We start from the raw sequence: 27,988 nt of genomic DNA on the forward strand, positions 1-27,988 counted from the left end.
TTAGAAGTCATTTTGTGTTCTAACCTGCTGGCTCAAACTATCATAAAGCTAAGAAAGTACATTCAGAGGCATACTACTATGCGTACGGTGAATCTTATGTGTTATAGCAGCTTTGCAATTGCCAAAAGCCACCCTCAAGCAACTGGCAATGCTTAATTAAGTACAAAATTAAAACATCTGCACTACCCCTGAAACTTCCTTCTGAGTGTTCCTATAACAGAATCAAAGAAAGTCACATTTTCAAGTAGAAGGTCTATGAGCATGAAAGTTTGCATTTTTAAGTCAGTGATTAGGCAAATAACGCTTAGTTAAAATATCACTCGTTAGGAGTACTCCCACTTCTATCTATGAAGAATTAACTGTAGGCTGTTGGTAGGATTGCAAATTGGTGCAGCTGCTGTGGAAAACAGTAAGAAGGTTCCTCAAACAACTGCAGATAGAACTGTCATATGATCCAGCAATTCCACTGCTGGGTATATACCCAAAGGAATGGAAATCAACAAGTTGAAGGGACTCCCATGTTCATCACAGCTTTATTTACAATAGTCAAGAGTTGGAACCAAACTAAATGTCCATTGTCAGATGACTGGATAAGGAAAATGTGGTATATTTACACAATGGAATACTATTCTGCCATAAAAAGAATGAAATACTACTATTCACAGTGGTATGGATGAATTTAGAGAGTATTATATTAAATGGAATAAACAAAGCACAGAAAGAGAAATACTGCATGTTCTCACTCATAAGCGAGAGCTAAGAAGATAAACAAATAAATAAAAAAGAAAGAATGATACAACAATCACAATAATACATTAAACATTCAAAAGGAGAAAACAGAACTGAGGTTACCAGAGGTGGGAAAGGGGGAGGGTGAGGGGTGTAAGGGAGGAATTGGTAAAGGGCCATGAAAATTGATTATATTGCATATTACTGAATATAATAATTATCCTGATTTGAGCATCATGTATTACACACGGGTATTGATATTCAACTCTGTACCCTACAGATATGTGCGATTAACTATGTTTCAATAATAATAAAAAAGAAAGTATAAACACACACACGCACGCAAGTATACATACATTAAAAAAAAAGAATTAACTGCAGGAAATTTCCTTCCCATTACAAAAAAAAACCCTAGAAAATACATAAAAAAGGCATTTCGCATGGGACCAACAGACAAGGGAGGACTGTAATAACTGAGAGGAGAAAAGCAAAGAATTGAGGGCCACATTTGCTCCATCTTACAGACTGGAGGCTATTCTTGGGCTGTAGGATACACAAGGGAACCCAAATACCATGTTCTGGTCCCTCTCAACTAAGGAGACAAGGATTGGAGTTTTAGACGGCATTCTTCTACCATGTTTACAGCTGTATAAAACATAATTGCTCTTCTGGCTCTGAACAAGATGGAGTATTTGCATTCTGCCCTACTCTTCGCACTACTTACAATAAAAAAACCCCGAACAAAATTAGTAAAGCAACTGGCAGAAGACTCTGAAAGGTAAGGAAGAAAAGGCAACTAGTGAGGGAATGTGGGACTCAAGGCACCACACAGTGGTGAGTTCCTTGTTTTGTTTTGCTTTGCCTCCAATAAAAGTAGGATATCAATATTCCATAACTTCAGTATTGTCTTTATCAATCACTTCATATTACTTCTCTGTACCTTTTACACAAAGAATAGCTTCTCATTAAACAAGAGGAAGAGAAGAAGGTTCAGGATATCCTAATATAGAAGATTATTTAACAAGACTAAAGTCAATGAACATAAGAAATCCCAATAGTCTTTAAAGGCCATCATTTCCATTTATACGAAAAATGCTCTCAGCAAAACATAATAGGGTCCTTTTTCTTCTTCTTCTTCCTCCAAAATTTTTACTATAACACGTTTCATTCTTCAGATAATAGGCATTTCCTACAGTTAATACTGTAGCATCATGCACTTTATATCATTTAACTCAAAACCAGGATTCATGTCCAGGGGATATGTAAAGTTTGTTAACCCTCATTACCCAATTGGGTAGATAGCAAATCAGTTGTCCAAGATGGAAGAAGATGAGTTGCTCACTCAGTCTCAGATAGTAATATTCAATCTTGGGATTGAATATTTAATCTTGGCATTGGATATTCAATCTTGGCAGACTTTGGTAGAGGTCTAAATAAATCATGAAGGCACTCTGCAGATGATACCTCCTGCAGCTGTTATCTGGGGTTCTGAACTGATTCTGGCTATGATCAGCTCTTTGTTGCATATTTCAACTAAACAGTATTTTTTGTCAAAGTTCCAAAGACAACAAAAATGCTTGGACTCTAAACCATAGAGAGAAAGTACTATTATACAGGGATTTCTAAATTTACAGAAAGATCATTGGGTTGTCATGCCACGATGGTTATTTCACATGTCATACTGTCACCAGTAAAAAAGCTATCTACCAGAAAAAACACACTGATGACAACTTCATAGAGTCCTGGCATCTTGTTACTGGCAAAAGTTGGACCCATACATATGACCTAGTTTTTGTTTGTTTCTTTGTTTAAATTTGTCATGCCACAGAGGATGGCTCTATGGAGTTCATGCCTCATGCAATCTCTGACCGTGTGAAAAAAGAAATGAACATTGTGGAAGCTACAAAGTGCTTTGGTGCAAGGAATGCCAACACCCATGTAAGGTCACCATTGCTTCAGCGTGGGACTCTGCCACACCCGCCTATGACTTCTGTATCTGGGAATGGCATCTACTGACCTTGATCCATTCTCATACCCTGTCACCTATGTGCTTTTACTTGTTCCCTTTCTTTAACTTTCATTTTCCTCATCTCCTCTCTAAGTTTAGCTGAAGTACATGGTAAAATTTATGACTAAATATATGAGATACAATTTTTAAAAATAGCAATTATTATAAAAGAGGTGAACAAGAAGCAGAGGACATTGTATGGATGGCACTAAAGCCCAAATTTTGGGGAGCGGAGTTTTGGGGAGAAGGGAGCTCCAGTGAACATGAGTGGAGCTCAGTGGTCAACGTATGGTATTACGAATAAACCAGACACAAAGAAACTAAAAGACAAAGTATATTTTGAAGACAGAAAGTAAAATCATGGCACTTAAAGATGTTCTTAGAAACAAGACAAAAGCCTTGTTACCTGCAGAATGAACACTGAATACTGAACTAAGTACCTGATTTAAAATAGATCCTGGGGAGCTGGCCAACCTAGCAATAAAGGTTTGAAGAACTCGGCTACGTACATTGGACATCCAGAAAAGCGGGATAAAGGGACTCATTACATCACAAAAATCACTGAGCATGCAGAAATAGATCTGTATGTGTAAATGGGCTATACGTAGAATCTTTTTAAGAAATCTGTTTATTTTTGTGATAGTAAATATATAATATGGCAAGACAATATAACATTTTTTCTTTATGACTCGATTTAAGGCATTTTCAAAACTGCTATTTTATGTCAGTATAGTTAGAAAAAAAAATATTTAATTCTACCTCTCTACTTCCATTGATTTAAACAAGAAATCCCCACCTCAAATCGAACATAATATTAGATCTGAGTGAAATCTGATAGTCTTCCCAAGGGACAAAGTTTTATAGATTTCCTAGGAGCTATTTGATCTGCTCTGAGCATAGGATTATGTGAAACTGAAGAAACATTCCATTAACATCAAGAATTTCCCAATTTTTGCTTAAGTTTGCAGATCATTATGCTCAGACCGAAAAATGTGACATGATCCTTGGTCCAAAAATAGAAAACTAATTGAGTTTTCATTGAAAAAGGATGGCAAAATTTGTTATTTTATTTTTTCTAAGCTTTTCGTTGTTTCCAGTTTAAATATAACAAAAAATTTGAACACCAAGAAAACTGAACCAAGTAGAGCAGAACATCCCTGTAAGATAATCAAATAAATCAAGAGGATTTATTTATATGTCAGATTATAACATATCTCACCCTTACTCAGAGGTCACTTGGCTGGCTAGAAACGATGGTCAGCAAAGAGAAAGCAATCTGCTATACTTGAGACACTGAAGGACATAGAAAAAAAAAACTTACTTTTTTACTTGCCATTTATCTCAGAATGGATTGGTTGAAATTATAATCACCAATTGAAGGCTGAACATGCTCTTATGAAACTCAAGTAATTTAACTGTGTTAGAAATGTACCAGATAAAATCATTTTCTTAAAAAAAAAGGTTGAAAATATATTGAAAATGTCAAAGAAGAAATGGGGAAAATATAATCATCAGGAACAAAAGTTAAAGGAAATAAATCAAATTAAATCAATATTAATTGTGTGCTTTCTTGATGTAAAGTGAAATGATAGGAATTTTGAAGGCTACTAGGAGATATAAAACATGGTGCTGCTTTATAAGCATTTGATATTTTAATGTAGTAGAGAAAGGATGTAAATACATGTCATTGTAAATAACCATATGAGCTAGAAATTACAAACAATGTGTGTATTAAAAAGTGATAAGAGGGCTGTCCATGATAAATTCCAGATGAAAGTATCGATCAATATAGAAAAAAAGCAACAACCTAAACAGTGAGTATCTCAGAAAAAAAAAAAGTGCCAATGTAGAATTTGAATTCAGTCTTGGTGAACAGATAGTTGTAGGAATATATCTTACTTTACACATTAGAAGTGCAAAAAATACATAGTTACTTTCTGTGAAATAAGGCCCATTGAATGCTGGTGACTACTGCTTCTATGACAAGTTTGCACTTGAGATTCCTTGTTTGTGATAGAAACATGGTACCTAAGTTCTCTCCACTTTGAGGGTACCAGAAACCAAATCATAACTTTCTCCCATGTGGCCACTTATCTTGGGCACTGCTAGGAAGCAAGTACTGCTCTCTTATACTTTTGTTACCTGTTAATCTTCTTCTCTTCCCATTTATGGGCTTCCTCTCTCTCTCACTTTTTCCTCCACTCACCTTGTCCTCCCATCTCTCCCATTAATAAGTATAACACATTCAAGGTGTTTGTCTCCCTGGAAAAAAACAAAGCTAAGAAAACAGGTTTGTATTAGTCAGTTTCTGTTGCTTGTAACAAAATACCTGGAATTGAGAGATTTGCAAGAAAATAAAATTTATTGCTTACAGTTTTGGAGACTGGGAAGTCCAAAGTCTAGGGAATGCATCTGGGGTTAGGGTCTTCCTTGGTGGTGGTTTCAGCAACATAGTGTATCATATTGCAAGATGGAAGAAGCAGAGAGAGAGAGAGAGTCTCATGTACTCTCCTTTTATAACCCTCAGAAGCACACTCATGACCACCATTATTAATCCATTCATTAGGTCATGGTACTCAGAATATAATCACCTCTTCAAGGCCCCACTTTTTAATTACCATAATAGGACTCCTCCCAACCTTCTTAACACTGTCACAGTGGGGGTTAAATTTCTAAAACATGGACAAAATCTGAGGGGACAAAATTCAATCCAATGCTTTCTACTCCTATGAAATTTCCACCCCAAATTAATGTCCTTCTCACAGGTAAATACATTCATTCCATCCCCAAAGTCTTAACTTGTTTCAACTCAAAAGTACAAAGTTAAAGTCCAATATGTGAAATCAAATACGAGGTTCAATGGTGGGACAAGCATAGCATACATATTCCCATTCAGAAAGGGAGTAATAGGACAAAAGAAAGGTGTAACAGGTACTAAACAAGTCCAAAAACCAGCAGGGTAAGCATCAAATCTTAAAGCTGACTTGACCTTGATTCCATATTCAAACTCCTCTGCATACTGGTGTGGGGGTTGGGTACCCAAGTCTTCAGGCATTTCCACTTCTGTGGCTTTTCTGGTCTGAGGCCGTGCTTCAGCTCTCGCAGGCTGGTGTTGCATACTGGTAGCTCCATAATTCTTGAGTCTCCATGGTGGTCCCACTCCCACAGCTCTACTAGGCATACTGGTGGGGTTTTTCTGCTACAACTCTGAGCCCCATTTCCACTTGACATTGCTCTAGCAAAGGCTGTGTGCAGTGACTCTGCCCCTGCAACAGATCTCTTCCTGGGCCTCCAGGCTTTTCTATACATCCTTTAAAATCAGGGAAGAGGCTCCCAAGTCTCCACAGCTCCAGCATTCTGCGAGTCTGCAGACCTAACACCATACAGATGCTGCCAAGGCTTTTGGCTTGTATTTTCAAAAGCTGTGGGACCAGTCACATCAGGGGCCAATTTAGCCATATCTAGAACTGTCAAAGCAGCTAGAGTGCTGGTGTGGGAAGCAGTATCCTGAGATAACCCTGGGCAGTGAGCCCATGGAGGGCATCTTGGGCCTGTTCCCTAAGACCATTTTGCCTTCAAGGTCTTTTTCTCTACTTCTTCATAATCCCTTTCTTCTGTACTCATATCCTTAGCAAAGTGTCCCTGGGCTAGACCCTTGCTTTTATGGCCAGGCTGAAAGTTTTCCAATATTTTGCCCTCTGCTTTCTTTTGATTTATACATTCCAGCTTTACCTCATGCCTTTTCTGCCATAACTCAGCATAGACGGCTGCAAGTAGCCATTCATGCAGCTTCCTTAATGCTTTGCACTTAGAAATTTCTTCTATCAAATATTGTGGTTCAGCACCTTGTAGTTTCACATCCCACAAAACTTTGGGCATGAACAGAATGCCACCAAAGTTCCTTGCCAGTTCATAGAGAGAGTGATCTTTACCCCAGTTTTGATTAAGTCCCTTCTCATTTACATCTTAGGTCTCCTTGGTATGGACTTCACTGTCTGTATTTCTGTCAACATTCTGCTCACCACCATTTAACTAGTCTGTAAGAAGTTCCAAAGTTTCCCTAGTTTCCTTGTCTTCTAAACTCCCGACAGCAGCTAGGCTTTTTCTAGCCTGCTCCTTGAAATTCTTACAGCCACTCCTCAACACCCAGTTCCAAAGCCTCTTCCACATTTTCAAGTACTTGTTATAAGTAACACCCCACTTCTCTGGTATCAATTTTCTGCATTTGTCCATTTCTGTTGCTTATAACAAAATACCTGGAACTGGGTGTTTTGCAAGAAAATGAAATTTATTGCTTACAGTTTAAGAGGCTGGGAAGTCCAAAGTCCAGGGAACACAGCTACTGAGGGTCTTTCTTGGGGGTGGCTTCAGTAACACAGTGTATCACATTGCAAGATGGTAGAAGCAGAAAGAGAGAGACACTTTCACATGGTCTCCTTTTATAGTCCTCAGAACCACTCCTACGATCACCAAAATTAATCTGTTCATTAGGCCATGGTCTGAAGAATAAAATACCTCTTCGAGGTCCCACCTTTCAATCACTATAATAGGATTTCCCCCCACCTTCTTAACACTGTCCCAGTGGGGGGTAAGTTTCTAATACATGAACATTGAGTGGCACAGTTCTATCTAACGCAATATTCGATGCCAAAAACATTTCTCTCTGGAAAAATAAATTTCCCCTTAGTCAAGAATCTATATGAGGGGAAAATACACAAGGTTAGTAAAATACAAATTACTATCTCAACGAATTTTACTGCCATATGTAAAAAAGGCTATGCTGGGAAGTCCATATTCAAAGGAGTAGATTGGACAACAAAGTTTAAGAAACAATGAATAAGCCAGTCTAATATACACACGATATCCATGCATATTTTTCTAAATATTCTAAATTAACATTACAGCTAAGTTTGGGCACAATATAAAGAACATTGACTACAAGGATAACGGATTTAGGTATAACTAGCTAATGAGGATCATTGAAGCTTTATTAGTCAAATAATTATTTAATAAAATCAATGCTTTAAAATTATTGAAGATCAGGAAAAAGACTAGATTGAGGGAGAGAAAGTCTAAAATGAGGAATAGTGAGTAGATAGGCTGGCACAAAAATATCTCATTTTATGATAGTCATGTGTTATTTGTGAAAACTTACTGGAAATAAAAGTGCCAGAAAGTTGATTGGAAGAGTTGAGGGCATTAAGTTAATGAGAAAAGGGAGTAAGGAATTCACAATGCAAAGTAGTGTCTTAAGATTAATGTAGAGAATGTGACCAATTATCCTTAAGAAAATTTCAAAAATAACTGATATTGCAAGTCATTATTATTCTGAGAACTGCAAGAGACACAGAGGTCAATATATTGAAATCCCACTGCTTGAAGAAGTAGATATGTGAAAAATAATCTAAGCAATACAAAAAGTTCTATTTAAATAAATTATGTCTCAAATGAAAAGGCCATTAGGGTGTCCAATAATAACAAAGATTTTATATTTTCATCCAAAGTACAAATCGTTGAGGAAAAATTAATTTCCATTTTAATTAATTTTAATTTTAAGAAAGTTATTTGCTTTAATATTGGCAGAATGCCTCACACTTAGACTGCATTAAAAAAAGGAGTTATAGAAGCCTACCACCAGAATTATTGGTTATTCAAAGAAAAAAAAATAATTACAAAATTCTATATTAATATTATGGAATATTAATGCTCAGGAATTTCAAAAGATGTTTTATTATAATACTCATGGAAAAATCAAAACTTCATTTGCTTTATAAAATTGGCATGATAAGGAATTCTTAATTAGTAGGTAAATATGGAAACAATAGTCCAGGAACCTTGGGAGGCGATCTAGCTCTGTGACAAATTAACTCTGATCCTATCTCTGCTTCACTTCATAAGCCTTATGTTTTAATTTCCAAAATAAAGAATTTTAACTAGAATCAGAGATCATAAACTCAATATGATGGTGAAAGTCATAATTTTGCACACAGTGTTAATTAAAAATAATCCAACATGAACCCCCAAAAATTTTGCATAAAAATCTGGAAGTCTAGCTTCTTGTGAGCCCTGGATCTGCTTTCTCACTCAGACACTATTGCCCCTTGTCATACAACGTAAGTGGAACCTCACAAGCTGGTCCCTGTAGATATTAAAATTAACAAACTTTAGTATAAATGATTAGTGAATATTCTGAATTATCTAAGAACTTTCATTGGTCACTACCAAAGGATGGAAGGTGTATACAGGTGTATGTTTATGTATATGTTTTTCCTTAGTTTTACAAATAATTTATTTTACTATTTTTATTATGCATAATTTTTTTTGTCAGGTGATGTACTATTTCTCTGCAAAATGATTCTTAATATTTAACTAAATTTGTAATTATGTATATTTTTCAAAGGAACCATAGATATTTTTGAAAATATGAGTGAATTATATCTCTATTTATGCATATACATATATACATATATAACCCCCTGTATACATGTGTTATATATGTATACATTATGCACTTATAGATTATATATTTATATATGTTTATGAGAGAGAGGAGACAGAGACAGAGAAAAAGAGACACAGAAAGTGTATATACGTGTGTGCATGAGTGTGTGTGTGTAGAAAGATGAGAAAGTGAAAGAAAAAAAGAGAAAAGAGAGAATATATTTGATGATCTAACTAAATTTAAGTGATATGGTAGATTACACACACCTATGGCTGATGTTCACGAAAACTATCTCATGTCGTAAATGCTATATACAGCATTAAATGCTATATAAAGCACACTCGCATAAAACTGTGAGCAACACAACAGAAATAATTCTTCCATAAAGTATTTTAATTAGCCAACAAATAAAATAGTAGCTATTCAATCACTATATGTAATATAAACATCAAAAATATTAATGAATTATAAAAAAGAATTCAATTTTAATTTTACTTGCAGTATATATTGATGTTCACAGGAACTTAAATTTTTGCAGTCTACACTTTCCATTTCTTACTATCTAGCATTACATCAGATATGCTTTTCCATATTGTAATCATAGTTGTAATTATTTTAATGGCATCATAATGGGTCACAATGGCTGTATTTTTTTAGTCAAATGGCTTTATTTTAATTAGCATAATTATTCAATATACTGTATACTAATTTTATTTTTAATTTTTTCAGTTATATTTATTGCTGCCATGTGCTATTTCTTTGTGTTTATGGTTTTTTTTTTCCTTTCTTCTTTATCTCTTTCTCATTCTCCTTCTCTTCCTCCTACTTCTTCTTCTACTCTTTTTTTCTTTATTTGATGTGTTTCCATAATGTTAGTTCCTGAGTGGAATTAAGTCAAAGATCAAAGGGATTTTTCTATAGTTTGTTATAATACCACATTTCCAAAAGAATGAATTTACTTGCCATAATTAGTGGATCCAAGTTTACTTGGGCTATTATTATTTTAACATTTATGCTAATTTTACTAGCATATAGTTATTTAAATTAGTAATTTTCAATATTAGTGACATCAATCATGTTAACATGGGGCTTGTGGTACTGGATGAAATAGTTAGATAAAACTTCTGTATTATGAATAAAATGTAGATGTAAGAAAAAAAAACACAGAGTCCCAGTACCACAAGGACTGATAAAGAAAAAAAGTGACTGAGAGGGAATTTTCCTCAGCTTATTCCAACTTGCATTGCCATTGGTATAATTATTTTTCATAAAATACTTCATGGATTTGAAATCATTTTTTTAGAATGTCCCCTCTTAAAACAGAGAGCTGTTGTATCAAATGTTACTTTGCTGCATAACATTTTTGTTGGTGTTCTAGAATACCTGAGTATTTCAACTGCCCACATTATAGAAAATGAGCTGCATTTAAAGTGTTTGCTTAGGTCTTAAATAAACAACTGAATATGAATTGCTCAGATGATTTACAACATGGAAAGAAGTAATGCCAATATTTTAATCCAAATACAATTTTACATATTCAACCAATCATGTGAAATATTGTTAGAAAACCTGCTTAAAACCAAAGTGAAGAGTAAAATATGCTGCCCCTTTACAGAAGAAATAACTGATGTGGGGGAAACACACACACACGCACACACGCGCGCACACACACACACACACACACACTCACGTACACTTTATGCCAATTTAATGGATGAAGAAAAATACCATATACATGGAGAAATCTTCAAGTTCTTCAGGAAGAATAACAGGCAACTATAAATAAAAAGCATTCTTAAAAAGAAATTAAATAGGAAGGGCTTTTTTGTATTTGATATTTGAGAGTGTTACAATGCGTGGTAATTGAAACACTACATTAGTGGTATAAGAAGAAACACACAAATCAGACAAATCAGAAACAGACCCTAATATGTGCAAACATTTAATTTATATGGTAAGGGGAATGTCACAAGCAAATAGAAAAGCAGTAGGCTTTTCAATAGATTTTATCTAGTTAACTGGTATTTGTGTAGTGAAAAATAAAGACAAAATAGTGTCTCATTTCCCATTACCCATCAAAAACAAATTTGAATTTAAATTATTTCAAAATTAATTTTAAAACAACATGAAATAGACTATAAAGAAGTACTAGCATAAATTTTAGGGGGATACTTGAATCATGGATGGTGAAGGGTATAATAAAGTTAAAATATTTTACAAAACAGCATAAGGAAAAAGGGAAAAATATTATTTCCTTAGAATATACATATCAAAAACAAATATCACAATATTATAAAATCAACATAGTAAAATATAGCAAAATGTTGGCTGGTAATTAAAATATGTAGAATACTTGTAGAATTTACAAGAATAATCCTAACCCCGCCCCCAAGTAAAACAATATAACAGAAATTCATAGAAAAAAATTAATTATTTTTATTTATCATCAATAGTAATCAAAGAAAAGCAAGTTAAAACAGCATTTTCATTTATATTATGTTCCCAGATTTACGAGTTTTAGTATTCATAGGTAATATGGATGGGTATTACACTTTTATACCCACTATTGAGAGCATTAATTGGCACTACTAACCTCAAAAAGAAGGTTAAAATTATTTGGCAAAATTTTAAAAGTATCAATATTCTTAAATGGAACAATCCCATTTTTAGGACTCTATCCTAGAGGAGTAATCAGAAATCTGAAAAGTATGAATACACAAGTGTGCCATTTTCCATGTGACCTCTTATTTATGATGGCAAAATGTTGGAAATGACCAGAATGTCCAAGAGTATAGTAATGGTCAATTACATAAAAAATAATTGTGTACAAATAGGAAGATATATGAATGAATTAGATGGAAATATTCATACGTTCATTCTCAATAGTGAGATTATGACATAGTTTTACTATTTTTACTAAGATTAAATATTGCTTTTATCTTATGAAAACAATAAAGTTACTTAAATTGAAATATTTACCCAAATTTTATTTATTCATTACAGACTGAAACATAATTAAACAATGAAATTGACTTCCTGTCAATTCTGAACATTGAAGAAGGCACGATTCTCCAGAATATGTAACATTTTAAATAGATCTTTTTTTTTCTCTTGAAAACATCTTACATTTTGGATTTGGGAACATTCAATCTACAATTTTTTTTCAAGTCAGATTACTTGAATTGTTTTTTAATTTCTATAATTTATAAATTTAGCAGATTTATTAATGTATGCATTTTTCTGTTTTACCACCTATAAAATGAAGACACTAGTTAGCTAAGTATCCTACTGATAATTGAATTACATCCCTCCTGTTACAAATCTGGTATAAAAATTAAGCTCACTTATTTATCCAGCAAAAAATTCCAAAAGACTGTATTTTTTTCATGTTCACAAATATCATATTTTGACCCATATATTATACAATAATATTAAAGTTATACTAAAGTTCTTTAAAATCAAATATGTGGATACAAAGTATAATATTTTACTCTTCCATGCTTACAAAACGGTTTAATATTTCACTGTCAAAGTGTTTGTTTTTATATATATATAAATCACAGTATACTTTTCTAGAAACATAATATATATTATTGATATTTTGTAACAAATAAGCCTTTCAGCATTTACATTATTAAACCTATCTTTCATATGACCTTTTAACATATCAACATAAACAAAGGAGAAAATCAAAAAATCTCCATAATCCTAAACATCAAAGCATCAGGAAACAGTTTTTGTGAAAAAAAAAATGTCAACTCAGACATATGGATGATGTCACAAGTCATTGTTTTGCTTCTTAAACACTTTTATTTTTGCTTTGTTATTTTTGACAAAATAGTAGATAATAGTTATCTCATTAGGACATAAGAAAGTGTGCATTTTAAAAATTAAGTGACAAATCTATTCATGTATAAATGCTTTGCTATACTGATTATTAGTATTACTGATTCTTAAAAGCCATTCTCTTTTCCAAAGTGTTTGAAGTTCATTAGTTACCATATGAAATACCCAAAAGAAATAAAATTTTAATGATGCTTAACCACATATAGGATTAACTTAAAAATGAAATAAGTTACTGGAAAATTTTTATAGAAATAACATATGAATGAATAAGTGATAGAAACATAAAGCTAACACTGTAATTACTGGTTCTATTCATAATCAAGGTTAACCAAGATTTTACCAGGACAACTGAGACAGTGAATTATATTTTAGACATCTACCAGTGGGAAAACAGTAACAATATGTCAGAACACATTTTCAGAGAATCAAGCACTAGAAAGCAACAAAGACTGGTTCTGAGGGGGAAGAATGTGTCACTACATAGCACCATAATTCTTCAAAGGACATACTCATGAGTGCATAAATCATTTTGTGTGTTCCATGTTTATTGTACATACTTTGATGCAAGTATGTATACCTTGGACAGAGTTTATGTCAACCAGAGGAAATATTACAGTAGTAAAATAATACAAGGGAATATTCCTTTGATAAAAGCAGAGAATTGACTTCTATTAATCTATGATTGAGAATAAACTCCAAATGGCTATTGGGATTAGGATAACCAATGACAATACAGGAAAAAACATAAACACTTATTCTTAAGAAATGCTTAATGTTGCATAAAATATGGCTGAGAAAATATAAGAGAATTTTGTTTTAGACTGTATTCAAAATATACCAAAAGTAATTTTTTTTTCAGAGAATATTACAGTACTGCTACATCATCATTAATTTTATTTTGGAAGAAAAGCTTAAATTGTATTCTCTGAATTTCATATATAGTCAATAGATTAAAAATTAATAGGTTCTATGATAAATAACTTATTTGAAGCCCTAAATTAAGTACATATTGCTTCTTTCTCTTTTATTATTATTTTATTATACTACTTTCTCTTGGTTATTGAGTTCATTGAAGATTTGTCTGACAGCTAATATGAAAAGTAGAAGGATGTGTCTGACAAAGAGATCAGACTGATTGATTAGCACTTTGCAAAATATATTTGCAAATATTTACCAGAACTATGGTGATTATTTAATCTGTTCTGTGTTCTTGAAAATACTTGGCATTTTTTGTATAATCAATTCCATGATTCTTTACAAAAAGAATTTCTCCCCCATCTGTTCATGTTTGACTTTTGGTTTATTATAACTCTAGATTTCTTAGTGTTTTTAAATGCTTATCTCATTGCCAATCCTTAAGCAGTAAAAAGCATATCCTGAAATATCCCAAGGAATATTCTGTATGAAGATTTAAATTATTATTTTAGTAAAGATTTTACCAGATGATGCAGAGCATTTTCCCCTGTGTTGGAAGCCAAGAATTAAAGTGCTTCTCTTCAGTTTCAACAACTTGCTCTAAGAATACCTGACTCTGTAGTTATTACAGTATTCTTTGCAGAATATTAGTTAACTTTGTGAGAACATCTCCTCTACCATTATACATCTTCTGTTTCAAAAAGAAAAAAAAAAGACATACTATAAACCTTCAAAAAAAAGAACAAATATAGGTATACCTTTTATGGGAAGACATTTTTGGCAGCAAGTCTAAAAGCCAGGATTAAGAGAAACCAAATTATCCTGAAATGTTGTATCAAAAATTGTGCAATTAAGTGTACAATTAATGGGTTATGGCTACGATATCTTCACCATAAACAGACTATTGTTGTACACATTTTCCATTTATTTGAATCTAATTTAATGGAGTACTTCTGAATTACAAAAACAATTACTGCCTGAATGATAGGATATTTAAAGACTATTGGAATCATTAGAGCTGGAAGAAGTCTTAAAGTTCCAAAAGTTATTGCCCCCTCACTTTATAGACAAGGAAACTTTAAGCAGCACAGGTAGAAATAGATGTTCTTATAAATCACTTTAGGTTCCTTATAAAAATGCATATTCCCAATATATTACTATAAAAAAATCTAATTTTATAGGGCTGCACTGGCTCCTTGAGATCTGAATTTTAACAACTTTCCAATGACTTGATCAAGGGACTCCATTTAGAAACAGAAAGGGAAGTACAAATACCCAGGGACCCGATTTCAAATTCAATGTCTTGTACACTACACCAAAGGCTTAATGACAATTTTGCAATTTTATTATTTTTTCAGAAGTGGAAATCTATCTCACAGTTCCTTTTCATTATGAAATTTTAAATTCCAGATTAAATGAGATGTTACTGAGCCTGATATTTAGGTTACATACATTATGATTCTGACTTATGCCTTGATCATGTTTTTACCATGGGATTCATGTCTTGACCATAAATTAGAGAAATTAGTAATTAGAATTGTCATCCTTTATTTTGGGGGAGCATTCTTTCCATCTATTTAGTTACGCAAACAATTACTTCAGATATTCCCTTATTATTTTCCTACTGTGGGTAGAAAGGATGACTGAGATATGATGGTTGAATCTGGTCCATGATATAGCTGGGGACTTTCTATCAGTGGTGAGATTTATAGGGAAAACAATGTTGTACAATAGCAATCCTGGTGACACATGAGTAGCAGCATTCTTTTTTGTTATCTATAATTAAATAATCTGAAGTGAAAAAAAGTGCTAATGCTCTCTATTTTGAAATTGGGAACTGTTTTTAAATAGCAGATAAATGAAATATTTTCACCTTACATAAAAATGCAACAAACTGGGTTCTAGAATTTCTATATAAAATACAGTAAACATCTCTGCAATGTGATATGAATATAACTGAATTTTCCTTACCATTTATTTACTAGCTTTCTATTTTAACATATTAAGTAGTTTTCCTCACCCATTCTCTGTTGTTCAAAAAGTAAACTATGTAAATATCTGTGTTGAATGTAAATAACATTCTTAAACAGCATATTTAATTTTCAAAAAGAGAGAAAACGTGAATTTACCAAACCTTTGTGTGTGTGTGTGCAGGTTAAAAATAATAATTAACATTTGTAAATTTTTAAAAAAAAGAAATCTAGCACTTAAGTAATCAGCATAACTATTCTAAGTTCACACCACCAAAAATAAATGTACAAGTTTTGAAGAAACTGTTGTTTACTGCAGCAAGTATGAGAATTTTGAATCAAAAGGTTTAACTTGAGGGCTTCTTCCAATACATTTGTGGGTTTCACAAGTTGTACCTCCCTGATCCTCAACTGTTTCACCTATAAAACCAGATGTTTAATAATATATCCTTACATTCCAGAGTTTAATAAAATGCTATTTTATAAACTGTGAAACCACCATACAGATCGCCTGTATTTTAGTTTTCTAATTGGAAAATATTATTTACTAGCATTGAATGTATAATTTAGTTAAGAAAATTCATTAAATAAAAAGAAAATTGCCAACTAGTTTATAACCTACTGTTTTAGTACGTTTGTGTTGCTATAACTGAGACTGGGTAATTTATAAAGAGAGGTTTATTTGGCTTACGATTCTGGGACAGCTGCATCTGGCATGGACCTCAGGCTGCTTCTACTCATGGAGAAAAGTGGCAGGCAGCCAGCGGGTACAAGCAGATCACGTGGTGAGAGGAAGCAAGAGAGAGAGAGAGGGGAGGTGCCAGGGTCTTTTTAAGCAACAAGCTCTCAGGGAACTAATAGAGCGAGAACTCGCTCATTAAATCTCCCTCCCCCAGGGAGAGTATTAATCCTTTCATAAGGGATCCACCCCCATGATTCAATCAGTTTTCAACACCGCCACATTGGGCATCAAATTTCCACATGGGTTTTGGAGGGGGAAACACATCTAAACTCCATCACCTACTCTTTTAAAAACTGTGCATTTTGGGACCCTAAAATCAGCAATATTTCTGCAACTTTATAAAATAAGAGAGTAAGCATATTTCTTATAAACATTTCAGAAAAGAAGAATCTCAGTTTGGATTCCCAATCTTTGGGAAGTGCCTCTTGAACATAAGACCCTTTGAGTGTTAATCATGATTTTCACCTTGAATTGAAGAGTGAAATCTTACAAAAATACTGCCCCTATAAAATGTCATTTTTTTTTTTTTTGGCTTCTTTTACATTTAAAGTGGTACATTTTTTTCTTCAGTAGTTCTATTTTGAAATAATTTTAGATTTACAGAAGAGTTGTCAATATAGTATAATATATAGAAACGTACCCCATTCACCCAGCCTCTCTGAATGATAGCAACTTAAAGAGCTATGGTAACTTGATCAAACTAATATATTCACATTGCTACCATGCTATTAACTAAACTATAGACTTCATTTTGGTTTCCCCAGTTTTTTTCACGAATTTCTTTTTTCACTAATTTCTTTTTTCTGCTCCAGGAAGCAGTCTAGGATATGACGGCCTCCTGCAATAGGTTCTTCATGTCTATTTAGCTGTCATGATTGTGAAACTGAAGAATTTTGGACAAGTATTTTATAGAATGTCCCTTACTTGGGGTTTTTCTGATGTACTCTCATGAATAAGTTGAACTTATAATTTTGGGGGGAAAATACCACAGTGATAACATGTCATTTACATTGCGTTATTTCAAAAGTCTACCAAATCCACCTGCCATATTAGTGGTGATAGCTCACATGGTATCTGTCAGGCTCTTCATCCATAAAGGTGCTACTTTTTCCTTTCCATACTCTATTCACTAGAAGTCAGTCACTATGTCCAGAACACATTCAAAGAGATAAAAATTAATCTCCACCTCCTGAACAGAGGAGTATCAACAAATTTGTAGACATATGTTAAAACTACCACAGTAATTAATAAAAAAATATTGTGAAATATACTTTGAGTCTGCTACACAAGTACTCTGTTCCCTCGTAAAATTTTTCTTAACTAACTTTAGCATTCATCAGTGGATCTGGCATGTAGCAATTATTACTGTGGCATTCAAATGATGGTTTTTCTATTTCTCTCATCCCTGCTCTATTTGTTTATTGGAATAATTCTGTAAGAACGATTTGCCCCTTTCCACCATTAATTAATTAATTATTATGTAATCAATTATTTATATTAGTGTGGATTAACAAATATTTATGTTATTTCTTGTCTTAATCCCATACTATTGTTATTTATTCTTTTGCTCAAATTATTCTGGATTTAGCCATCAGAAGCTCTTTTGTCCTGTGGACCTGCCTCCTTCCTTTCCTCTCTCTCTTCTCTCTCTCTTCCTTCCTCCTCTTTTCTTTTTTCTTCCTTTTTTTATCTCTCTTTTCCTTCTTCTTGTCTCCCTCCCTTTCCTGATGAATTTAAACATAAGTTCATTTGTCATTGTCTGCATTCCATCCTAGCTTCCCCACAGACTAATTAATATATATATATATATATATATTTTTTTTAATTGAATACAGTAAAAGTCACTGTTTGTAGCATACATCTTTATGGGTTTTGACACAAGCATAGGGCCATGCATCTACAAACACTTTACCTTAATAGTTCCAATAACCTAACTTCCTTTCTTCCTTCCTTCTTTCCTTCCCTCCCTCCCTCATTTCTTTCTTGTTTTCTTCAGCACTTTCTTTATCTGTTGGCACTGCAAAGTGTTCTAGGCTCATCTTTAATTTCCCCTACCAACAACACTAGAATTAGCTGTTTATCTAAGGAGATCTGGTTCCTTTCATTAAATAATGATATTTAAAAATAAATATGTGGGTACGTGTCTCTGCCACTGGGGTGTTACCTCTTCCAGACCCTCCCTGCAGATGGAGCTAGAAAATGTTTGTATGTACAAATATACTAGACCATGTATACACACATATGTAAATGTCTATATTTATCTCTATATGTATTAAAATAAACATAAATTCATTTTAGTATCTCTGATTCTAATCCAGAACAATAGTTTCCATTCTAGCATTCTCTGCTTGCTTATTTTTTTGTAACTTCTTGTAACAGAGAAATCTAGCTCTCATCTTCTGCAATATTTTTGCCTATTAGTTCAGCTGTAATATACATGTAAAGTAAAATTAGAATTGCTAAATTCTGTAGCCCTGTGTAGACCAAATTTACCAATTGCATTACAGTTTTTGTTCAAACTTCCTTATGTCTTTAGCCTTATGATATCTGAGAAAAACCTCTACTTTAGTTTTTCAGGTTAATTCTCCTCTTCCAAACCCACTTTAATGAGGTTATGCCATATATTTCTAATAGAATTAGATTCATTTGTCATAGTCTATATTCCATCCTAGTTTTCCCACATCCTGATACACACACACACACACACACACACACACACACACACACACACACACACATATTCAAATTGAATACAGTAAAAGTCCCTCTTTGTACTGTATCTCTTTAGGGGTTTTGACATATAAGGTCAGGCATCTACAAACACACTACCGTGAAAGACCCTAAAAATTCAGTTGGGAGGACCCTTTGCCAAATAACTTTTCACTTCTTCCAATTCTTGGCCATCCCTGATGTATTTTCTTTTTCCTAAAATTCTGCCTTTTCTAGAACGCCACATGAAAGAAATCGTGCAATATGTAGTATTTTTGGTCTTTAGAATTCTTGTCTAAAATTGCAAAGTTTAAGGAAGTTATACAAAAACCTGACCATAAACATCTGGGATGCTGTATATTCAGGACATCATTTTGCCTACACCATCTGTCTTCGAATAGATTTTTCTTCCGACTTTCACTTTAGTACCTTTTATTTTTTCAACTGTCTTGCGATAGTCAGCATATTGCAGGAAGTTAAGTTTCAGTGTGAAGTTTGTGCTGTTAACAGATGAGGCTACAGATGATCATAAATGTCATGGCTTGGTTAGTTTTTTTTTTTTTTTTTTTTCTCTCAAGGAATTGTGTGCATTTTCTCAGAAGTTAAGTCTCAAAACAGGAATTTGTTTTTCAAAACTTTAATAAAATTGGGAATTCTTCCCATTTTCGAAATTGGGATGGACCTGGATGATTTTCAAGTGAGTTCACTGCTACTGATATATTCTCCTTATGTAGCGGTTTCATTCAACCAGGGTGTGAAAAGTTGTAATGCAAGAAGCTCAGCTGAGTGATGATGATATTCTCATTAATGAAGTAAATGAACAAATGGGCCAAGCCAGGGGGTGCTGTTCAGTTAATGGGATTTCTTTGTATCTAACTGATCCAGAGGAGATGCTGGTTACCATGGTTTAGAAGAATGCCATGTTCCTCCATACTTCCCAGATATGTTCCTTCTTCACCAGATTCATGCTTCCAAGTCTGGGGAATCAAGATGTCTGGGTCCGGTGCCAGAAGAAAACCCTTAACTGCATCTCTTAGTTATCTGGTTCCAGGGAAATGGACAGCATACAAGATCCATGTCTTTTTATTTATGTGACCTCATTCAGTTCTCTGTGTATACATTCTTGTTTATTCTGGCTGTAGATGTTACATAGCACCCATATTTTCTGCTGACCCTTTCTATTCCTAAGAACACCATCTTTTTTTTTTTTTTTTTTTCATTATCTTAACTCTGTGAGTTTCAAGCCCTCTTCACTGCCACTGTGACCTTGTCGGTCTTTATGATAATTGCCAATTTCTGCCATCTGGTGGTTAAGTGTCACGTCCTGGCCTCATGGCCAGGCCATCATCCCTGTGGATATCAGTGAGCCCAACTCTGTGAACACCTCTCCTGCTATTAACTTACATATGAAGAGGAGAATCTACAGTAAATATTTTAGTGATGCTAGTGCCCCTTTTACCAGTACAGTCCTGACGGCCTTCATTGATTAATGTGTCCTCTGGGCCCTGGAGTGGAACATAATCTCTGGTGAGTCTTTTGGCCTCAAATAATATATTCACTCCTGCAATCTCACTTCCTTCAGGCTCTTTAGTCCTTTCTCTATTGTCTGCTGGAGCAACTGGGGTGTTTGCATCTGTCTGAACCTCAGCCATGACTTTCCAAGAGCCACGCTAGTAGTGAGCTTACCTCTTCCCTTAGGGTCCTTCCTAGGGTGTTATATCTCATGTGCCAAGAAAGTGTTCCCAAGTCAATAAACCCTTGCTTATTTAATCTTACATTATGGCCTCCTTGTTCAAGCACCTGAAGAACCTCATTTCAGGTCTATATATTTGGCTTCTGCCTGTATCAGATGTTGATTCTTTCAACTCCTCTTTTCTCTCGTATCAAGCCCAGTATGCCCACAGTAAGGTTGCTGAAATTTATCCCTAGATATAAGCCTTACAACCAAAAGAGTAGATGGTTAAAACTCCTCCGGGAGGCGACTTCTGCAGCATTTTTCAGTAAAGGAGAAGTGTTATCTCTTACTAGGCAAAGGTGAGCCATCTCTGCAAGGTCTAAGATAGAAGCGGTTTTCAAAGTCAATATCCACAGGGGTACATCTATATATCACCATCCATGTTTCAGGGTCCCAAGTCTATTTCCCTACTAGGGCCCTAACCCTAGCTAGCATAACAGATCTGCAGTGGCCGGGCATTTAAACATTTCTAGAGCTATGTGACTTTAACAGAGCTCCAGGACTACGTCTTTTTTTATCTCTGATCGGCCAGGAACACATGACTCTTCAGGAAACTGGTGAACAGAGGAAAATGCCTAGCTTACAGCATCCAAACGGTTCCTTATCCATTCATTGAAGAAGACCATCTGCTTGAGCCTACTGTGTGACAGGGGCGCTGTGCTGAATAGGAAGCTCTAGACTCTAAATCAATCGCAGTCCTATTCCTGGCAGAGCTCTCAGTCTGTGCAGGGATGTACATGAGGGAAATAACTGAAACCCCAGGAAGGCAGTAAAAGTGGGTGGGGAGCAGGGATTACGGATAAATTACTTCCTAGGCCGAGGGGTAGAATCCCGCCACTAGGCTAATAATTATTACTATGATACGAAGGAAGCAGAGCTACCACCCACCGTCGTTAAGAGTGGGGAACAAGAGACCCTTGCGTGTGACTTTGCCCAACTTTGAAACTCCAGGACCAGCCGCCCTCCCGCCACCGCCCAGAGGCTCCCACCTGCTTCCTCCGGTGGCGGGATCCGGACCCATTCTTAGCGGCCTCCACCAAGCCGCCGGTGCGGAGGTCGGAACCGTCCAGCGAGGGCGGGCCCCGGGGTCCCCGCGCCAAGGCCAGGGCTGCTGAATATGCGAACCCGGCGCATGGAGGTGCTACCGCCCTCTCCCCTTTCCCGGGAGCGGGGAGGCGGCGTGAGGGCGGTGGCGGCGCGGCCGGGCGGATCCCGGGGCCGCTGTTCGCGCCGGAGCGAGCGCAGGAGTCCCCAGCACGCCCGCTGCCTCGCCCCGCAGCCGCTGCCGCCCAGCACGAGTCGTCCGGGACCGGCTCCGTCCGCGGGGACCCGGGACCCGAGAGGGGAAGGGCCGCCCGCGCGTCGCCCCCGCCCGGCCCGGCCCCTCGTCGCCCCCCAGCGCCGCCCGGACGGCGGGTCGCCTCGGGGAGCCTGAGGCCGAGGACCCGGGGGGCAGAAGAACGGACGGCGGACTGCTGCAGCCCGAGGTAATCGCGGCGGTGACGGGGCCGGTGCTCCCCTCCCAGAGACCCGACCCGGGTGGCTGGAAACGCCGACTCCAGAGGGGGCCCCGCCATCAGCACAAGTTTCTCTTGGCTTGAAGCGAAGGGTCCTGAAACCGACACATTTCACCGGTCTTTCCTCTCCAGTTTAAAATACGTTTATTTAGACAATGAAAAAAATAGCCTCCTGGGTGACTGTGGGTTTGTAAATATAATCCTGAAAGTTTTGCATGCTATGGTCGTTTGCGTGTGTATATTTATTAACACTGGCTAAACAGAAATCCTTCAGTGCAAAATATTCTTAAAGACACATCGCAGGTCCACTGTGGCTCTTGGGCGTCGTGTTAATGGCTTAGTTAGATTGCTTCTGTCTTCCTGGAGTGGTACCCGAAGTCGGTCCCTTGGGGATGGGTCTTTCTGTTACACTCTTGTGCTCTGAAACTCAACAGGATATTGTATGGCTAATTCAGTAACGGGTTACACAACATGAGGTCGTGAGGCCACTACCAATACTGCTGATGCTTGTGAAGCCCATTTCCAAAGGGCTTAAGCAGAGGAAAGTGGTCACTGCAGTTCTCCACTCTGTCGTACTTGCCTTAGAATTTTCTCAAGTGCTGATTTCAGTTCTTTGAGCTTTAACTTCACGTAAGTGTGCCCATTTATTTGCTCTATCCAGTAATAAATAACCAATAAATATTTTAACTTTTAAGAGGTCAAGTAACTTTATTTCTCTTATAGTCACTATGACGATTTCAGAATTGACCAAGTGACTAATTTTGTTCTCTTGGTTGAAATTATTTTAATTAAGTTAAATCAAAACAAACAAAAACGTTTATCTTTCTGAAGTATTTGTAAGTCTCTGCTTTGAAATATTCCCAGCTGAAAAGAGGGATGACCCCCTTATAATTGTTTGAGATTTTCCACCAAAAACTTGTAATTGTCTTTTCGATAGATTTATTAAACACCATTCTTCGTTGCTTAAAGGGCTAGAATTTTTTTATTTTAAATTAGATTTCCCTATTTCATACAATGCATTGTATCTTTTTTTTTTTTTTTTTTTTTCTTCAATTAGTTGCTCTTCTGGAAACCCATTTGAGTCTCAAATTTAGTTTGGATTGAAGTTTTACTTTTTTTTTTGTAAATATATAGTAATATGGCAACATATGTAATCTGGAAGGATTTTGAGAAAAATCTTGATTTAAAAAATGGAAATGACTATATTAAAATACTAAAACACTGAAACACAAGTGAAATTGATCTCAAACACATGGGCCCTTAGAGAGCAATATTAGAGCAGAATGCTGTTTAAGAGAATTTCTCAAAAGTCCACATAAAAGTGCATTATTTTTCCTTTTCTTGTTACAGTTTTCTGTACAATTTTAAGGGGAAATTTAACAACAAGAAAGAGAGAAACTTTTATAGATAGTACAACACATACTAAGAGGTTTCCTCTAACAGAAGTTTGTCTCTCACCCATCACAAGATCTACCTTCCCTATGATATTCTAATTGTTTTTCTTTAAATGAACTTGATGGCAAAAATAGATCTAAATTTAATTTTTTTCTTAATTTCATAATCTTTTTCTTAATTTCTTCATTTTAATGCCTTTAAAATGAAGGAATCTCAAATCAATAAAATATCTTAGAACATTTTGGGGGGAAAGATTTGTTATTACTTAATTTTGTTAATTTACATTGCATTTTCCTTTAGTTAATTTTTTGGGGAAGTGATGTTTCTGAAAATTATAGCAAAATTCTGAGTAATTTTGATAAAATTGAATGTTCATTTTAGAGACAGTGGAGATATTAATATGTGGATTTTTTTCTAGGACATATTCACATGAAGTTTATTATTAGATGGAATCTATTCAACAGTTGATGTGGCTTTGGATAAATTGTAACTTTAGTTTTTTTGTTTTGTTTTGTTTTTATTAAAGTAATGTTTGATTATATAATTTTCTTGCAGTCAAGCAGTGACTTAGCTGTTGTTTGGTGCTGAGGACAAATTTTTAGACTTCAATATTTCTTGCTATGTCAAGCACAGTTTTAGACATTGAGAATATAGGGGTGAATGGGACAGGTCCCTACAGATGCTTACAGTCTACTTAGAAGACATGTTTTGCAGAAAATAGAACAACTTAATTGATTATACTTAATTATAACAATGGAATATGCTGTACAGGGAGAATAGAAGTTGATGCGAGAGTGTGTAAGAGAGATCTTACCTGACCCGATTAGGGAGTCAGAGAAGACATTTCCGAGGTGAGACATTTAAGATTAGAGGCACAGGATTGGGAGGATGAAGCTAGACAAAGAAATGGGGCGGGGAAACCCTTTCAGAGAAAGTGAAGAGCATATGCAATGACCCTGAGATGGAGTTTGGTTTGTTTGGAGAACTGGAACAGGACCCCTTTGCCTGGAACTTAACAGGGAGCTCACTGTATAATCAGCAAGTTAGAGGGGGTGGGGTACACCACACAGGGTCTTGTGGAACAGGCAAGGAATTTGTGTTTAATTAGAAAATGAAATAGGAAGCCATTGACAGTTACTCAGTTGGGGACAGACAGATGTGTACTACATAAAATAGCATGTAGGATATACCATTAGAATGGGATAGAAGTACTACAATAATTTTTAGGGGATAATATGTTATTTTTATTAATTTACTCAACGAGTAGTCATTGAATACATTCTGTGCATCGCTTGAGGTAATATGATTGACAAAAATCTAACTCTGCCCTCTGTAAGGCAGAACTTAACCAATTTTTAAGGATAATTTTGGCAAGAACTACAAAGGAAAGGTAATTTTCATAACGATTGTGTGTTACTTCAGGATCTTCCTGAGTTTGGCAGGTGTGGCGGGAAGAATCCTAAGGTGACCCCTGATTGACCCATGCCCTTGTGTAATCGCTGATCCTTAGTGTGGGCCTAACTAGAGAATATGATGGGATATCGCTCCCATGTTTTGGTTACCTTATACAGCAAAGTTCAAAGAATTTTTCAGGTGTAATGAGGGTTCCTAATTAGTTGTCTTTGAGTTAAAAAAAAAAAAGATTTAGTCAGGTTGAGCCTTTTTAAAGAGGGACCAAGATCTTCCTTGAAAAGAGATTAGAAACTATAGAGTTGCTCTACTTCTGGCCTTGAGGAAGCAAACTGCCATGTTGTGGAGACGGTCGTGTGGCAGGGAACCACAGGCAGTCTCTTAGAGCTGAGAGTCTCAGTTCTAAAACTACAAGGAACTGAATTCTGCCAACAACTCATAAGCTTGAAAGAAGACCCCAAGCCTTGGATGTGATCCCACCCTCACCAAAACCTTGACTGTGGTCACGTGAAACCCTGAGAAGAGGACCCAGCTAGGCTGCGTCTGGACTCTCCACCCACGGAACTGTGATATATTAAATATGTGTTATTTTAGAATGTTCAATTTGTTGTATTTTCTAAACATAGCACTGGACAACTAACACAGAAGGTCAGAAGCTTCACAGAGGAATTGCGTGTTAAAGACGTGTCCAGAAGGGATATGCTTAATTTTTTACATCTGCCTCTTCTCGTGAAGAGCTCAGGAGAAGGCCTTACCTTGGCCTCTGCCGACTGCTATCATGGCATCCATTGCAGAAGGAGTTACAATAGTTTAGCCCATCCTGAGCTTTTCAGAGCTAACAGAAATATAGCCGAAAATGAGATGTAACTGTTACAGGATCAGTTCTCAGTAGGAATAATAGGTTGTGAGTGTCCACATCAAAGACTCAACTTGGCTACAGTAGAGTGAGGTGTGCAATGCAAAAAGGTTTTGAGAAAACCTTGCTCTAAGGAGAGTCTTATTTCATTTATTAAACACATCAGAATAAATCCTGCCCTTAAAAACATACATTGGAATTCTTTTTGGCTTCAGAAGGAAATATGAAGAGGTTGGTATTTTTATACCTGCTAAAAGGGAAAATAACATTGATGTTTATTTTTCCTTTGGTTGCCCGTGCTTTTGGGGTCGTATTCATGAAGTCTGTGCCCAGTCCTATTTCCTGAAGTGTTTCTCCTATGTTTTCTTTAAGAAGTTTTATTGTTTCAGGGTGTATATTTAAATCCTTAATCCATTTTGAGTTGATTTTAGTATACGGTGAGAGGTATGGATCTAGTTTCATTCTCCTGCATATGGTTATCCCAGCACCATTTGCTGAAGAGGCAGTCCCTTCCCCAGTGAATAGGCTTGGTGCCTTTGTCAAAGATCAGATGGCAGTAAGTGTGTGGGTTGATTTCTGGATTCTCTATTCTATTCCATTGGTCAGTGTGTCTGTTTTTATGCCAGTACCATACTGTTTTGGTTATTATAGCTTTGTAGTATAGCTTAAAGTCAGGTAGTGTTATGCCTCCAGCTTTATTTTTTTTGCTGAGCATTGCTTTGGCTATGCGTGGTCTTATATTGTTCCATATAAATGTCTGAATAGTTTTTTCCATTTCTGAGAAAAATGTCTTTGGAATTTTGATGGGGATTGCATTGAATTTGTATATCACTTTGGGTAGTATGGACATTTTCACTATGTTGATTCTTCCAACCCCAAAAGCACGGGCAACCAAAGGAAAAATAAACAAATGGGATTATATCAAACTAAAAAGCTTCTGCACAGCAAAAGAAACAATTAAAAGAGTTAAAAGACAACCAACAGAGTGGGAGAAAATATTTGCAAAATATACATCTGACAAAGGATTAATATCCAGAATATATAAGGAACTCAAACAACTTTACAAGAAGAAAACAAGCAACCCAATTAAAAAATGGGCAAAAGAGCTAAGTAGGCATTTCTCTAAGGAAGATATCCAAATGGCCAACAGACATATGAAAAAATGCTCAACATCACTCAGCATCCGGGAAATGCAAATCAAAACCACACTGAGATACCATCTAACCCCAGTTAGGATGGCTAAAATCCAAAAGACTATGAACGATAAATGCTGGCGAGGCTGCGGAGAAAAAGGAACTCTCATACATTGTTGGTGGGACTGCAAAATGGTGCAGCCTCTATAGAAAATGGTATGGAGGTTCCTCAAACAATTGCAGATAGATCTACCATACGACCCAGCTATCCCACTGTTGGGAATATACCCAGAGGAATAGAAATCATCAAGTCGAAGGTATACCTGTTCCCCAATGTTTATCGCAGCACTCTTTACAATAGCCAAGAGTTGGAACCAGCCCAAATGCCCATCATCAGATGAGTGGATAGGGAAAATGTGGTACATCTACACAGTGGAATACTACTCAGCTATAAAAACGAATGAAATACTGCCATTTGCAACAACATGGATGGACCTTGAGAGAATTATATTAAGTGAAACAAGTCAGGCGCAGAAAGAGAAATACCACATGTTCTCACTTATTGGTGGGAGCTAAAAATT

The sequence above is a fragment of the Cynocephalus volans genome, chromosome 9 (assembly GCF_027409185.1).
Source record: "Cynocephalus volans isolate mCynVol1 chromosome 9, mCynVol1.pri, whole genome shotgun sequence".
In the NCBI taxonomy this organism is placed as follows: domain Eukaryota; kingdom Metazoa; phylum Chordata; class Mammalia; order Dermoptera; family Cynocephalidae; genus Cynocephalus; species Cynocephalus volans.